The 17,745-nt window shown below is 44.0% G+C and overlaps 1 long non-coding RNA gene across 2 annotated transcripts in view; it reads right to left on the bottom strand.

The window, feature by feature from the left end:
• Positions 1-17,745, bottom strand: part of LOC307181396 — a 531,327-nt gene that overhangs the window by 26,202 nt on the left and 487,380 nt on the right. The window contains exon 4 of one of the 2 annotated variants that reach the window (XR_013826655.1): positions 11,742-11,782. The exons of the other annotated variant lie outside the window; for it this stretch is intronic. This is a non-coding gene — a long non-coding RNA (uncharacterized lncRNA). Of the gene's footprint in view, positions 1-11,741; positions 11,783-17,745 lie in introns of those variants that run through there. 2 annotated transcript variants of the gene reach the window in all.

Raw genomic sequence — 17,745 nt, 5'->3', positions numbered from 1 at the left:
GAAAGTAGCTCAGGGGCAATGTAATTCACAAACCTGCAGAGTTATAAATGACAGCTATCGTCCAAAAATATACTGAAGTAAGGCTGCCAAGAGGACTTGAAAGCGGGGCAGAACTGCAGGAAACCGATTTCAGGAGGTAGACTGGAATTGCATTGAAAGCATAGGAAAAGAGGCAGAACGTCCACAATGATGCACTTGGCCAAAAAGGGCGTATGCGTTTTTTCCTGAATATATTCAGGAAAAAACGCATACGCCCTTTTTGGCCAACCAAGCAAGCTTGCAAATGAAATCTGCACTACAATGAAGTCTCACTTCGCCCCGGTCAAAAGGGCCATCTGAAAAAAGTGTAAAATCCAGAAAGGCAGGACAGGCCATGGACAACTGGGAGCCTTGTTATGCTGATGGGCGGGATGTAAATTGCCAACAGACACTCGGGAGAAGTGCACGGTGTTTCCTGAAACATCTAAAAACCAAAGCAACAGAGACTAGGGCACTTCCACTTCTGGTCCTATAGCTTAGGGAAATTAAAATCAAAAAGACACAGCCACCCCAAAGTTTGGGACGCCTCTATTTACAAGAACCTCGTTTACAGTACAAGTTCAACATCGCAGAAAGTAAAAAATGGATAAAGAAGTTGTGGTATTTACTTACAATGCAGTATCACTCAGCCATGAAATCTATGTCATCAGGCCCGTAGCAGCATAATGAGTGGATTCAGGTACGATGATTCTAACTGAAATAAGTCACACAGAAAAAGAAACATCATAAGATATCACTAATACAAGGAATGTAAACTTGGCTACACAGGAACTGAATTCCAAAACAGAACAGGGTCTCAAATTTAGAAACGCAACTTATGCTTGCTTAAGGGGAAAGGTGAGTTGGGGTGCTGCATAAAACCAGAGATTGAAATGAGCACAGATAAAGTTCCTTAAGCCAAATATGGAATAGACAAGAGCTACTCCTTGCTCAACGAAATGGACTCAACACCCCATACTAAACGCCTAAGAATGTACCTGACTAGTAAGTATCTTAAAACCTATGGATTGCTATGTCTCCAAATAGAATCAAGCGTGTGTACAGGGGCATAAACGCAGCAGTGATAGGATTGGAGAGGTTCGGTGAGCAAATGAAGACCCTTTGAAGTCATATTGCATGGTACCCATTCCACGGGTCTCAACTCTCCAGGTTTAAGGTATTCTTCCTTCAGCTAAAACATGCATGTGGAAGCCAGAGTATGATCAAACGTGTGATCGGGAGACATGCTCAAATATGTCTCAGTTTTCCTCCCCTGGTACTCGGGTGCAACATTCCAGACGCTTTACTAACACTCTCCCCACTTGGAGAGTCAGCGCCTTTAACCTCCTGTTTGGCACAGTTTGCAATTTCTGCGGAAGATGAACAGGAATAGCGAGAACCAATGAGAGGCTAGCTGGAGGTGTCTGGACGGGCAAATTTAACTCTCATTTCCCAACAGGAAGAGGAAATAACCAAAGGCTCAGCGTGCCGTACCGGAACCAGATTAGGGCCTGAAGCCATCCTGCGGTGTTGCGGGCAGGTCACAAGAAAGCGAGTTGAAGAAAGGAGCTCAGGGGCACTGTAATTCACAAACCTGCAGAGTTATAAATGACAGCTATCGTCCAAAAATATACTGAAGTAAGGCTGCCAAGAGGACTTCAAAGCGGGGCAGAATTGCAGGAAACCGATTTCAGGAGGTAGACTGGAATTGCATTGAAAGCATAGGAAAAGAGGCAGAACGTCCACAATGATGCACTTGGCCAAAAAGGGCGTATGCGTGTTTTCCTGAATATATTCAGGAAAAAACGCATACGCCCTTTTTGGCCAACCAAGCAAGCTTGCAAAGGAAATCTGCACTACAATGAAGTCTCACTTCCCCCGGGTCAAAAGGGCCATCTGAAAAAAGTGTAAAATCCAGAAAGGCAGGACAGGCCATGGAGAACTGGGAGCCTTGTTATGCTGATGGGCGGGATGGAAATTGCCAACAGACACTCGGGAGAAGTGTATGGTGTTTCCTGAAACATCTAAAAAACAAAGCAACAGAGCCTAGGGCACTTCCACTTATGGTCCTATAGCTTAGGGAAATTAAAATCAAAAAGACACAGCCACCCCAAATTTTGGGACGCCTCTGTTTACAAGAACCTCGTTTACAGTACAAGTTCAACATCGCAGAAAGTGAAAAATGGATAAAGAAATTGTGGTATTTACTTACAAAGCAATATCACTCAGCAATGAAATCTGTGTCATCAGGCCCTTAGCAGCACAATGAGTGGATTCAGGTATGATGATTCTAACTGAAGTAAGTCACACAGAAAAAGAAACATCATAAGATATCAGTAATACACGGAATGTAAACTTGGCTACACAGGAACTGAATTACAGAACAGAACAGGGTCTCAAATTTAGAAAAACAACTTATGCTTGCTTAAGGGGAAAGGTGAGTTGGGGTGCTGCATAAAACCAGAGATTGAAATGAGCACAGATAAAGTTCCTTAAGTCAAATATGGAATAGACAAGAGCTACTCCTTGCTCAACGAAATGGACTCAACACCGCATATTAAACGCCTAAGAATGTACCTGACTAGTAAGTATCTTAAAACCTATGGATTGCTATGTCTCCGAAAGAGAATCAAGCATGTGTACAGGGGCATAAACGCAGCAGTGATAGGATTGGAGAGGTTCGGTGAGCAAATGATGACCCTTTGAAGTCATATTGCATGGTACCCATTCCACGGGTTTCAACTACCCAGGTTTAAGGTATTCTTCCTTCAGCTAAAGCATGCATGTGGAACCCAAGTATGATCAACCATGTGAACGGGAGACGTGTTCAAATATGTCTCAGTGTTCCTCCCCTGGTACTCGGGTGCAACATTCCAGACGCTTTACTAACACTCTCCCCACTTGGAGAGTCAGCGCCTTTAACCTCCTGTTTGGCCCAGTTTGCAATTTCTGCGGAAGATGAACAGGAATAGCGAGAACCAATGAGAGGCTAGTTGGAGGTGTCTGGACGGGCAAATTTAACTCTCATTTCCCACCAGGAAGAGGAATTAACCAAAGGCTCAGCATGCCGGGCGGGAACCAGATTAGGGCCTGAAGCCATCCTGCGGTGTTGCGGCCAGGTCACAAGAAAGCGAGTTGAAGAAAGGAGCTCAGGGGCACTGTAATTCACAAACCTGCAGAGTTATAAATGACAGCTATCGTCCAAAAATAGACTGAAGTAAGGCTGCCAAGAGGACTTGAAAGCGGGGCAGAATTGCAGGAAACCGATTTCAGGAGGTAGACTGGAATTGCATTGAAAGCATAGGAAAAGAGGCAGAACGTCCACAATGATGCACTTGGCCAAAAAGGGCGTATGCGTTTTTTCCTGAATATATTCAGGAAAAAACGCATACGCCCTTTTTGGCCAACCAAGCAAGCTTGCAAAGGAAATCTGCACTACAATGAAGTCTCACTTCCCCCCGGCCAAAAGGGCCATCTGAAAAAAGTGTAAAATCCAGAAAGGCAACAGACCATTGAGAACTGGCAGCCTTGTTATGCTGATGGGCGGGATGTAAATTGCCAACAGACACTTGGGAGAAGTGTATGGTGTTTCCTGAAACATCTAAAAAACAAAGCAACAGAGCCTAGGGCACTTCCACTTATGGTCCTATAGCTTAGGGAAATTAAAATCAAAAAGACACAGCCACCCCAAAGTTTGGAACGGCTCTGTTTACAAGAACCTCGTTTACAGTACAAGTTCAACATCGCAGAAAGTGAAAAATGGATAAAGAAGTTGTGGTATTTACTTACAAAGCAATATCACTCAGCAATGAAATCTGTGTCATCAGGCCCTTAGCAGCACAATGAGTGGATTCAGGTATGATGATTCTAACTGAAATAAGTCACACAGAAAAAGAAACATCATAAGATATCAGTAATACACGGAATGTAAACTTGGCTACACAGGAACTGAATTACAGAACAGAACAGGGTCTCAAATTTAGAAAACCAACTTATTCTTGCTTAAGGGTAAAGGTGAGTTGGGGTGCTGCATAAAACCAGAGATTGAAATGAGCACAGATAAAGTTCCTTAAGCCAAATATGGAATAGACAAGAGCTACTCCTTGCTCAACGAAATGGACTCAACACCCCATATTAAACGCCTAAGAATGTACCTGACTTGTAAGTATCTTAAAACCTATGGATTGCTATGTCTCCGAAAGAGAATCAAGCATGTGTACAGGGGCATAAACGCAGCAGTGATAGGATTGGAGAGGTTCGGTGAGCAAATGAAGACCCTTTGAAGTCATATTGCATGGTAGCCATTCCACGGGTTTCAACTACCCAGGTTTAAGGTATTCTTCCTTCAGCTAAAACATGCATGTGGAACCTAGAGTATGATCAACCATGTGATCGGGAGACGTGTTCAAATATGTCTCAGTTTTCCTCCCCTGGTACTCGGGTGCAACATTCCAGACGCTTTACTAGCTCTCTCCCCACTTGGAGAGTCAGTCCCTTTAACCTCCTGTTTGGCCCAGTTTGCAATTTCTGCGGAAGATGAACAGGAATAGCGAGAACCAATGAGAGACTAGCTGGAGGTGTCTGGACGGGCAAATTTAACTCTCATTTCCCACCAGGAAGAGGAATTAACCAAAGGCTCAGCATGCCGGGCCGGAACCAGATTAGGGCCTGAAGCCATCCTGTGGTGTTGCGGCCAGGTCACAAGAAAGTGAGTTGAAGAAAGGAGCTCAGGGGCACTGTAATTCACAAACCTGCAGAGTTATAAATGACAGCTATCGTCCAAAAATAGACTGAAGTAAGGCTGCCAAGAGGACTTGAAAGCGGGGCAGAATTGCAGGAAACCGATTTCAGGAGGTAGACTGGAATTGCATTGAAAGCATAGGAAAAGAGGCAGAACGTCCACAATGATGTACTTGGCCAAAAAGGGCATATGCGTTTTTTCCTGAATATATTCAGGAAAAAACGCATACGCCCTTTTTGGCCAACCAACCAAGCTTGCAAAGGAAATCTGCACTAAAATGAAGTCTCACTTCCCCCCGGTCAAAAGGGCCATCTGAAAAAAGTGTAAAATCCAGAAAGGCAGGACAGGCCATAGAGAACTGGGAGCCTTGTTATGCTGATGGGCGGGATGTAAATTGCCAACAGACACTTGGGAGAAGTGTATGGTGTTTCCTGAAACATCTAAAAAACAAAGCAACAGAGCCTAGGGCACTTCCACTTATGGTCCTATAGCTTAGGGAAATTAAAATCAAAAAGACACAGCCACCCCAAAGTTTGGAACGGCTCTGTTTACAAGAACCTCGTTTACAGTACAAGTTCAACATCACAGAAAGTGAAAAATGGATAAAGACGTTGTGGTATTAACTTACAAAGCAATATCACTCAGCAATGAAATCTATGTCATCAGGCCCTTAGCAGCACAATGAGTGGATTCAGGTATGATGATTCTAACTGAAATAAGTCACACAGAAAAAGAAACATCATAAGATATCAGTAATACACGGAATGGAAACTTGGCTACACAGGAACTGAATTACAGAACAGAACAGGGCCTCAAATTTAGAAAACCAACTTATGCTTGCTTAAGGGTAAAGGTGAGTTGGGGTGCTGCATAAAACCAGAGATTGAAATGAGCACAGATAAAGTTCCTTAAGCCAAATATGGAATAGACAAGAGCTACTCCTTGCTCAACGAAATGGACTCAACACCGCATATTAAACGCCTAAGAATGTACCTGACTAGTAAGTATCGTAAAACCTATGGATTGCTATGTCTCCAAAAGAGAATCAAGCATGTGTACAGGGGCATAAACGCAGCAGTGATAGGAGTGGAGAGGTTCGGTGAGCAAATGAAGACCCTTTGAAGTCATATTGCATGGTACCCATTCCACGGGTTTCAACTACCCAGGTTTAAGGTATTCTTCCTTCAGCTAAAACATGCATGTGGAACCTAGAGTATGATCAACCATGTGATCGGGAGACGTGTTCAAATATGTCTCAGTTTTCCTCCCCTGGTACTCGGGTGCAACATTCCAGAAGCTTTACTAACACTCTCCCCACTTGGAGAGTCAGCGCCTTTAACCTCCTGTTTGGCCCAGTTTGCAATTTCTGCGGAAGATGAATAGGAATAGCGAGAACCAATGAGAGGCTAGCTGGAGGTGTCTGGACGGGCAAATTTAACTCTAATTACCCACCAGGAAGAGGAAATAACCAAAGGCTCAGCGTGCCGTACCGGAACCAGATTAGGGCCTGAAGCCATCCTGCGGTGTTGCGGCCAGCTCAAAAGAAAGCGAGTTGAAGAAAGGAGCTCAGGGTCACTGTAATTCACAAACCTGCAGAGTTATAAATGACAGCTATCGTCCAAAAATAGACTGAAGTAAGGCTGCCAAGAGGACTTGAAAGTGGGGCAGAATTGCAGGAAACCGATTTCAGGAGGTAGACTGGAATTGCATTGAAAGCATAGGAAAAGAGGCAGAACGTCCACAATGATGCACTTGGCCAAAAAGGGCGTATGCGTTTTTTCCTGAATATATTCAGGAAAAAACGCATACGCCCTTTTTGGCCAACCAAGCAAGCTTGCAAAGGAAATCTGCACTACAATGAAGTCTCACTTCCCCCCGGTCAAAAGGGCCATCTGAAAAAACTGTAAAATCCAGAAAGGCAGGACAGGCCATAGAGAACTGGGAGCCTTGTTATGCTGATGGGCGGGATGTAAATTGCCAACAGACACTCGGGAGAAGTGTATGGTGTTTCCTGAAACATCTAAAAAACAAAGCAACAGAGCCTAGGGCACTGCCACTTATGGTCCTATAGCTTAGGGAAATTAAAATCAAAAAGACACAGCCACCCCAAAGTTTGGGACGCCTCTGTTTACAAGAACCTCGTTTACAGTACAAGTTCAACATCGCAGAAAGTGAAAAATGGATAAAGAAGTTGTGGTATTTACTTACAAAGCAATATCACTCAGCAATGAAATCTGTGTCATCAGGCCCTTAGCAGCACAATGAGTGGATTCAGGTATGATGATTCTAACTGAAGTAAGTCACACAGAAAAAGAAACATCATAAGATATCAGTAATACACGGAATGTAAACTTGGCTACACAGGAACTGAATTACAGAACAGAACAGGGTCTCAAATTTAGAAAACCAACTCATGCTTGCTTAAGGGTAAAGGTGAGTTGGGGTGCTGCATAAAACCAGAGATTGAAATGAGCACAGATAAAGTTCCTTAAGTCAAATATGGAATAGACAAGAGCTACTCCTTGCTCAACAAATTGGACTCAACACCCCATATTAAACGCCTAAGAATGTACCTGACTAGTAAGTATCTTAAAACCTATGGATTGCTATGTCTCCGAAAGAGAATCAAGCATGTGTACAGGGGCATAAACGCAGCAGTGATAGGATTGGAGAGGTTCGGTGAGCAAATGAAGACCCTTTGAAGTCATATTGCATGGTACCCATTACACGGGTCTCAACTCTCCAGGTTTAAGGTATTCTTCCTTCAGCTAAAACATGCATGTGGAACCCAAGTATGATCAACCATGTGAACGGGAGACGTGTTCAAATATGTCTCAGTTTTCCTCCCCTGGTACTCGGGTGCAACATTCCAGACGCTTTACTAACACTCTCCCCACTTGGAGAGTCAGCGCCTTTAACCTCCTGTTTGGCCCAGTTTGCAATTTCTGCGGAAGATGAACAGGAATAGCGAGAACCAATAAGAGGCTAGCTGGAGGTGTCTGGACGGGCAAATTTAACTCTCATTTCCCACCAGGAAGAGGAAACAACCAAAGGCTCAGCGTGCCGTACCGGAACCAGATTAGGGCCTGAAGCCATCCTGCGGTGTTGCGGCCAGCTCAAAAGAAAGCGAGTTGAAGAAAGGAGCTCAGGGGCACTGTAATTCACAAACCTGCAGAGTTATAAATGACAGCTATCGTCCAAAAATAGACTGAAGTAAGGCTGCCAAGAGGACTTGAAAGCGGGGCAGAATTGCAGGAAACCGATTTCAGGAGGTAGACTGGAATTGCATTGAAAGCATAGGAAAAGAGGCAGAAGGTCCACAATGAGGCACTTGGCCAAAAAGGGCGTATGCGTTTTTTCCTGAATATATTCAGGAAAAAACGCATACGCCCTTTTTGGCCAACCAAGCAAGCTTGCAAAGGAAATCTGCACTACAATGAAGTCTCACTTCCCCCCGGTCAAAAGGGCCATCTGAAAAAAGTGCAAAATCCAGAATGGTAGGACAGGCCTTGGAGAACTGGGAGCCTTGTTATGCTGATGGGCGGGATGTAAATTGCCAACAGACACTCGGGAGAAGTGTATGGTGTTTCCTGAAACATCTAAAAAACAAAGCAACAGAGCCTTGGGCACTGCCACTTATGGTCCTATAGCTTAGGGAAATTAAAATCAAAAAGACACAGCCACCCCAAAGTTTGGGACGGCTCTGTTTACAAGAACCTCGTTTACAGTACAAGTTCAACATCGCAGAAAGTGAAAAATGGATAAAGAAGTTGTGGTATTTACTTACAAAGCAATATCACTCAGCAATGAAATTTGTGTCATCAGGCCCTTAGCAGCACAATGAGTGGATTCAGGTATGATGATTCTAACTGAAATAAGTCACACAGAAAAAGAAACATCATAAGATATCAGTAATACACGGAATGTAAACTTGGCTACACAGGAACTGAATTACAGAACAGAACAGGGTCTCAAATTTAGAAAACCAACTTATTCTTGCTTAAAGGTAAAGGTGAGTTGGGGTGCTGCATAAAACCAGAGATTGAAATGAGCACAGATAAAGTTCCTTAAGCCAAATATGGAATAGACAAGAGCTACTCCTTGCTCAACGAAATGGACTCAATACCCCATATTAAACGCCTAAGAATGTACCTGACTAGTAAGTATCTTAAAACCTATGGATTGCTATGTCTCTGAAAGAGAATCAAGCATGTGTACAGGGGCGTAAACGCAGCAGTGATAGGATTGGAGAGGTTCGGTGAGCAAATGAAGACCCTTTGAAGTCATATTGCATGGTACCCATTCCACGGGCTCAACTACCCAGGTTTAAGGTATTCTTCCTTCAGCTAAAACATGCATGTGGAACCTAGAGTATGATCAACCATGTGATCGGGAGACGTGTTCAAATATGTCTCAGTTTTCCTCCCCTGGTACTCGGGTGCAACATTCCAGACGCTTTACTAACACTCTCCCCACTTGGAGAGTCAGTCCCTTTAACCTCCTGTTTGGCCCAGTTTGCTTTTTCTGCGGAAGATGAACAGGAATAGCGAGAACCAATGAGAGGCTAGCTGGAGGTGTCTGGACGGGCAAATTTAACTCTCATTTCCCACCAGGAAGAGGAATTAACCAAAGGCTCAGCATGCCGGGCCGGAACCAGATTAGGGCCTGAAACCATCCTGCGGTGTTGCGGCCAGGTCACAAGAAAGCGAGTTGAAGAAAGGAGCTCAGGGGCACTGTAATTCACAAACCTGCAGAGTTATAAATGACAGCTATCGTCCAAAAATAGACTGAAGTAAGGCTGCCAAGAGGACTTGAAAGCGGGGCAGAATTGCAGGAAACCGATTTCAGGAGGTAGACTGGAATTGCATTGAAAGCATAGGAAAAGAGGCAGAACGTCCACAATGATGCACTTGGCCAAAAAGGGCGTATGCGTTTTTTCCTGAATATATTCAGGAAAAAACGCATACGCCCTTTTTGGCCAACCAAGCAAGCTTGCAAAGGAAATCTGCACTACAATGAAGTCTCACTTCCCCCCGGTCAAAAGGGCCATCTGAAAAAAGTGTAAAATCCAGAAAGGCAGGACAGGCCATGTAGAACTGGGAGCCTTGTTATGCTGATGGGCGGGATGTAAATTGCCAACAGACACTCGGGAGAAGTGTATGGTGTTTCCTGAAACATCTAAAAAACAAAGCAACAGAGCCTAGGGCACTGCCACTTATGGTCCTATAGCTTAGGGAAATTAAAATCAAAAAGACACAGCCATCCCAAAGTTTGGAACGGCTCTGTTTACAAGAACCTCCTTTACAGTACGAGTTCAACACCGCAGAAAGTGAAAAATGGATAAAGAAGTTGTGGTATTTACTTACAAAGCAATATCACTCAGCAATGAAATCTACGTCATCAGGCCCTTAGCATCACAATTAGTGGATTCAGGTACGATGATTCTAACTGAAATAAGTCACACAGAAAAAGAAACATCATAAGATATCAGTAATACACGGAATGTAAACTTGGCTACACAGGAACTGAATTACAGAACAGAACAGGGTCTCAAATTTAGAAAACAAACTTATGCTTGCTTAAAGGTAAAGGTGAGTTGGGGTGCTGCATAAAACCAGAGATTGAAATGAGCACAGATAAAGTTCCTTAAGTCAAATATGGAATAGACAAGAGCTACTCCTTGCTCAACGAAATGGACTCAACACCCCATATTAAACGCCTAAGAATGTACCTGACTAGTAAGTATCCTAAAACCTATGGATTGCTATGTCTCCAAAAGAGAATCAAGCATGTGTACAGGGGCATAAACGCAGCAGTGATAGGATTGGAGAGGTTCGGTGAGCAAATGAAGACCCTTTGAAGTCATATTGCATGGTACCCATTACACGGGTCTTAACTCTCCAGGTTTAAGGTATTCTTCCTTCAGCTAAAACATGCATGTGGAACCCAAGTATGATCAACCATGCGAACGGGAGATGTGTTCAAATATGTCTCAGTTTTCCTCCCCTGGTACTCGGGTGCAACATTTCAGACGCTTTACTAACACTCTCCCCACTTGGAGAGTCAGCGCCTTTAACCTCCTGTTTGGCCCAGTTTGCAATTTCTGCGGAAGATGAACAGGAATAGCGAGAACCAATGAGAGACTAGCTGGAGGTGTCTGGACGGGCAAATTTAACTCTCATTTCCCACCAGGAAGAGGAAATAACCAAAGGTTCAGCGTGCCGTGCCAGAACCAGATTAGGGCCTGAAGCCATCCTGCGGTGTTGCGGCCAGGTCACAAGAAAGCGAGTTGAAGAAAGGAGCTCAGGGGCACTGTAATTCACAAACCTGCAGAGTTATAAATCACAGCTATCGTCCAAAAATAGACTGAAGTAAGGCTGCCAAGAGGACTTGAAAGCAGGGCAGAATTGCAGGAAACCGATTTCAGGAGGTAGACTGGAATTGCATTGAAAGCATAGGAAAAGAGGCAGAACGTCCACAATGATGCACTTGGCCAAAAAGGGCGTATGCGTTTTTTCCTGAATATATTCAGGAAAAAACGCATACGCCCTTTTTGGCCAACCAAGCAAGCTTGCAAAGGAAATCTGCACTACAATGAAGTCTCACTTCCCCCCGGTCAAAAGGGCCATCTGAAAAAAGTGTAAAATCCAGAAAGGCAGGACAGGCCATGTAGAACTGGGAGCCTTGTTATGCTGATGGGCGGGATGTAAATTGCCAACAGACACTCGGGAGAAGTGTATGGTGTTTCCTGAAACATCTAAAAAACAAAGCAACAGAGCCTAGGGCACTGCCACTTATGGTCCTATAGCTTAGGGAAATTAAAATCAAAAAGACACAGCCATCCCAAAGTTTGGAACGGCTCTGTTTACAAGAACCTCCTTTACAGTACGAGTTCAACACCGCAGAAAGTGAAAAATGGATAAAGAAGTTGTGGTATTTACTTACAAAGCAATATCACTCAGCAATGAAATCTACGTCATCAGGCCCTTAGCATCACAATTAGTGGATTCAGGTACGATGATTCTAACTGAAATAAGTCACACAGAAAAAGAAACATCATAAGATATCAGTAATACACGGAATGTAAACTTGGCTACACAGGAACTGAATTACAGAACAGAACAGGGTCTCAAATTTAGAAAACAAACTTATGCTTGCTTAAAGGTAAAGGTGAGTTGGGGTGCTGCATAAAACCAGAGATTGAAATGAGCACAGATAAAGTTCCTTAAGTCAAATATGGAATAGACAAGAGCTACTCCTTGCTCAACGAAATGGACTCAACACCCCATATTAAACGCCTAAGAATGTACCTGACTAGTAAGTATCCTAAAACCTATGGATTGCTATGTCTCCAAAAGAGAATCAAGCATGTGTACAGGGGCATAAACGCAGCAGTGATAGGATTGGAGAGGTTCGGTGAGCAAATGAAGACCCTTTGAAGTCATATTGCATGGTACCCATTACACGGGTCTTAACTCTCCAGGTTTAAGGTATTCTTCCTTCAGCTAAAACATGCATGTGGAACCCAAGTATGATCAACCATGCGAACGGGAGATGTGTTCAAATATGTCTCAGTTTTCCTCCCCTGGTACTCGGGTGCAACATTTCAGACGCTTTACTAACACTCTCCCCACTTGGAGAGTCAGCGCCTTTAACCTCCTGTTTGGCCCAGTTTGCAATTTCTGCGGAAGATGAACAGGAATAGCGAGAACCAATGAGAGACTAGCTGGAGGTGTCTGGACGGGCAAATTTAACTCTCATTTCCCACCAGGAAGAGGAAATAACCAAAGGTTCAGCGTGCCGTGCCAGAACCAGATTAGGGCCTGAAGCCATCCTGCGGTGTTGCGGCCAGGTCACAAGAAAGCGAGTTGAAGAAAGGAGCTCAGGGGCACTGTAATTCACAAACCTGCAGAGTTATAAATCACAGCTATCGTCCAAAAATAGACTGAAGTAAGGCTGCCAAGAGGACTTGAAAGCAGGGCAGAATTGCAGGAAACCGATTTCAGGAGGTAGACTGGAATTGCATTGAAAGCATAGGAAAAGAGGCAGAACGTCCACAATGATGCACTTGGCCAAAAAGGGCGTATGCGTTTTTTCCTGAATATATTCAGGAAAAAACGCATACGCCCTTTTTGGCCAACCAAGCAAGCTTGCAAAGGAAATCTGCACTACAATGAAGTCTCACTTCCCCCCGGTCAAAAGGGCCATCTGAAAAAAGTGTAAAATCCAGAAAGGCAGGACAGGCCATGGAGAACTGGGAGCCTTGTTATGCTGATGGGCGGGATGTAAATTGCCAACAGACACTCGGGAGAAGTGTATGGTGTTTCCTGAAACATCTAAAAAACAAAGCAACAGAGCCTAGGGCACTGCCACTTATGGTCCTATAGCTTAGGGAAATTAAAATCAAAAAGACACAGCCACCCCAAAGTTTGGGACGGCTCTGTTTACAAGAACCTCGTTTACAGTACAAGTTCAACATCGCAGAAAGTGAAAAATGGATAAAGAAGTTGTGGTATTTACTTACAAAGCAATATCACTCAGCAATGAAATCTATGTCACCAGGCCCTTAGCATCACAATGAGTGGATTCAGGTATGATGATTCTAACTGAAATAAGTCACACAGAAAAAGAAACATCATAAGATATCAGTAATACACGGAATGTAAACTTGGCTACACAGGAACTGAATTACAGAACAGAGCAGGGTCTCAAATTTAGAAAACCAACTTATGCTTGCTTAAGGGTAAAGGTGAGTTGGGGTGCTGCATAAAACCAGAGATTGAAATGAACACAGATAAAGTTCCTTAAGTCAAATATGGAATAGACAAGAGCTACTCCTTGCTCAACGAAATGGACTCAACACCGCATATTAAACGCCTAAGAATGTACCTGACTAGTAAGTATCATAAAACCTATGGATTGCTATGTCTCCAAAAGAGAATCAAGCATGTGTACAGGGGCATAAACGCAGCAGTGATAGGATTGGAGAGGTTCGGTGAGCAAATGAAGACCCTTTGAAGTCATATTGCATGGTACCCATTACACGGGTCTCAACTCTCCAGGTTTAAGGTATTCTTCCTTCAGGTAAAACATGCATGTGGAACCCAAGTATGATCAACCATGTGAACGGGAGACGTGTTCAAATATGTCTCAGTTTTCCTCCCCTGGTACTCGGGTGCAACATTCCAGACGCTTTACTAACACTCTCCCCACTTGGAGAGTCAGCGCCTTTAACCTCCTGTTTGGCCCAGTTTGCAATTTCTGCGGAAGATGAACAGGAATAGCGAGAACCAATGAGAGGCTAGCTGGAGGTGTCTGGACGGGCAAATTTAACTCTCATTTCCCACCAGGAAGAGGAATTAACCAAAGGCTCAACGTGCCGTGCCGGAACCAGATTAGGGCCTGAAGCCATCCTGCGGTGTTGCGGCCAGGTCACAAGAAAGCGAGTTGAAGAAAGGAGCTCAGGGGCACTGTCATTCACAAACCTGCAGAGTTATAAATGACAGCTATCGTCCAAAAATAGACTGAAGTAAGGCTGCCAAGAGGACTTGAAAGCGGGGCAGAATTGCAGGAAACCGATTTCAGGAGGTAGACTGCAATTGCATTGAAAGCATAGGAAAAGAGGCAGAACGTCCACAATCATGCACTTGGCCAAAAAGGGCGTATGCGTTTTTTCCTGAATATATTCAGGAAAAAACGCATACGCCCTTTTTGGCCAACCAAGCAAGCTTGCAAAGGAAATCTGCACTACAATGAAGTCTCACTTCCCCCCGGTCAAAAGGGCCATCTGAAAAAAGTGTAAAATCCAGAAAGGCAGGACAGGCCATGTAGAACTGGGAGCCTTGTTATGCTGATGGGCGGGATGTAAATTGCCAACAGACACTCGGGAGAAGTGTATGGTGTTTCCTGAAACATCTAAAAAACAAAGCAACAGAGCCTAGGGCACTGCCACTTATGGTCCTATAGCTTAGGGAAATTAAAATCAAAAAGACACAGCCACCCCAAAGTTTGGGACGCCTCTGTTTACAAGAACCTCGTTTACAGTACAAGTTCAACATCGCAGAAAGTGAAAAATGGATAAAGAAGTTGTGGTATTTACTTACAAAGCAATATCACTCAGCAATGAAATCTATGTCATCAGGCCCTTAGCATCACAATGAGTGGATTCAGGTATGATGATTCTAACTGAAATAAGTCACACAGAAAAAGAAACATCATAAGATATCAGTAATACACGGAATGTAAACTTGGCTACACAGGAACTGAATTACAGAACAGAACAGGGTCTCAAATTGAGAAAACCAACTTATGCTTGCTTAAGGGTAAAGGTGAGTTGGGGTGCTGCATAAAACCAGAGATTGAAATGAGCACAGATAAAGTTCCTTAAGTCAAATATGGAATAGACAAGAGCTACTCCTTGCTCAACGAAATGGACTCAACACCGCATATTAAACGCCTAAGAATGTACCTGACTAGTAAGTATCGTAAAACCTATGGATTGCTATGTCTCCGAAAGAGAATCAAGCATGTGTACAGGGGCATAAACGCAGCAGTGATAGGATTGGAGAGGTTCGGTGAGCAAATGAAGACCCTTTGAAGTCATATTGCATGGTACCCATTACACGGGTCTCAACTCTCCAGGTTTAAGGTATTCTTCCTTCAGCTAAAACATGCATGTGGAACCCAAGTATGATCAACCATGTGAACGGGAGACGTGTTCAAATATGTCTCAGTTTTCCTCCCCTGGTACTCGGGTGCAACATTCCAGACGCTTTACTAACACTCTCCCCACTTGGAGAGTCAGCGCCTTTAACCTCCTGTTTGGCCCAGTTTGCAATTTCTGCGGAAGATGAACAGGAATAGCGAGAACCAATGAGAGGCTAGCTGGAGGTGTCTGGACGGGCAAATTTAACTCTCATTTCCCACCAGGAAGAGGAAATAACCAAAGGCTCAGGGTGCCGTACCGGAACCAGATTAGGGCCTGAAGCCATCCTGTGGTGTTGCGGCCAGCTCAAAAGAAAGCGAGTTGAAGAAAGGAGCTCAGGGGCACTGTAATTCACAAACCTACAGAGTTATAAATGACAGCTATCGTCCAAAAATAGACTGAAGTAAGGCTGCCAAGAGGACTTGAAAGCGGGGCAGAATTGCAGGAAACCGATTTCAGGAGGCAGACTGGAATTGCATTGAAAGCATAGGAAAAGAGGCAGAACGTCCACAATGATGCACTTGGCCAAAAAGGGCGTATGCGTTTTTTCCTGAATATATTCAGGAAAAAACGCATACGCCCTTTTTGGCCAACCAAGCAAGCTTGCAAAGGAAATCTGCACTACAATGAAGTCTCACTTCCCCCCGGTCAAAAGGGCCATCTGAAAAAAGTGTAAAATCCAGAAAGGCAACAGGGCATTGAGAACTGGGAGCCTTGTTATGCTGATGGGCGGGATGTAAATTGCCAACAACCACTCGGGAGAAGTGTATGGTGTTTCCTGAAACATCTAAAAAACAAAGCAACAGAGCCTAGGGCACTTCCACTTATGGTCCTATAGCTTAGGGAAATTAAAATCAAAAAGACACAGCCACCCCAAAGTTTGGAACGGCTCTGTTTACAAGAACCTCGTTTACAGTACAAGTTCAACATCGCAGAAAGTGAAAAATGGATAAAGAACTTGTGGTACTTACGTACAATGCAGTATCACTCAGCAATGAAATCTATGTCATCAGGCCCGTAGCAGCATAATGAGTAGATTCAGGTACGATGATTCTAACTGAAATAAGTCACACAGAAAAAGAAACATCATAAGATATCAGTAATACACGGAATGTAAACTTGGCTACACAGAAACTGAATTACAGAACAGAACAGGGTCTCAAATTTAGAAAAACAACTTATTCTTGCTTAAGGGTAAAGGTGAGTTGGGGTGCTGCAAAAAACCAGAGATTGAAATGAGCACAGATAAAGTTCCTTAAGCCAAATATGGAATAGACAAGAGCTACTCCTTGCTCAACGAAATGGACTCAACACCGCATATTAAACGCCTAAGAATGTACCTGACTAGTAAGTATCTTGAAACCTATGGATTGCTATGTCTCCAAAAGAGAATCAAGCGTGTGTACAGGGGCATAAACGCAGCAGTGATAGGATTGGAGAGGTTCGGTGAGCAAATGAAAACCCTTTGAAGTCATATTGCATGGTACCCATTCCACGGGTCTCAACTCTCCAGGTTTAAGGTATTCTTCCTTCAGCTAAAACATGCATGTGGAACCCAGAGTATGATCAACCACGTGAACGGGAGACGTGTTCAAATATGTCTCAGTTTTCCTCCCCTGGTACTCGGGTGCAACATTCCAGACGCTTTACTAACACTCTCCCGACTTGGAGAGTCAGTCCCTTTAACCTCCTGTTTGGCCCAGTTTGCAATTTCTGCGGAAGATGAACAGGAATAGCGAGAACCAATGAGAGACTAGCTGGAGGTGTCCGAACGGGAAAATTTAACTCTCATTTCCACCCAGGAAGAGGAATTAACCAAAGGCTCAGCATGCCGGGCCAGAACCAGATTAGGGCCTGAAGCCATCCTGCGGTGTTGCGGCCAGGTCACAAGAAAGCGAGTTGAAGAAAGGAGCTCAGGGGCACTGTAATTCACAAACCTGCAGAGTTATAAATGACAGCTATCGTCCAAAAATAGACTGAAGTAAGGCTGCCAAGAGGACTTGAAAGCGGGGCAGAATTGCAGGAAACCGATTTCAGGAGGCAGACTGGAATTGCATTGAAAGCATAGGAAAAGAGGCAGAACGTCCACAATGATGCACTTGGCCAAAAAGGGCGTATGCGTTTTTTCCTGAATATATTCAGGAAAAAACGCATACGCCCTTTTTGGCCAACCAAGCAAGCTTGCAAAGGAAATCTGCACTACAATGAACTCTCACTTCCCTCCAGTCAAAAGGGCCATCTGAAAAAAGTGTAAAATCCAGAAAGGCAACAGGCCATTGAG

The sequence above is a fragment of the Stenella coeruleoalba genome, assembly GCF_951394435.1.
Source record: "Stenella coeruleoalba genome assembly, contig: scaffold_85, whole genome shotgun sequence".
NCBI lineage: Eukaryota > Metazoa > Chordata > Mammalia > Artiodactyla > Delphinidae > Stenella > Stenella coeruleoalba.
Note: the sequence above shows the minus strand (reverse complement) of the source record. Positions and strands in the feature narration are given on the sequence as shown.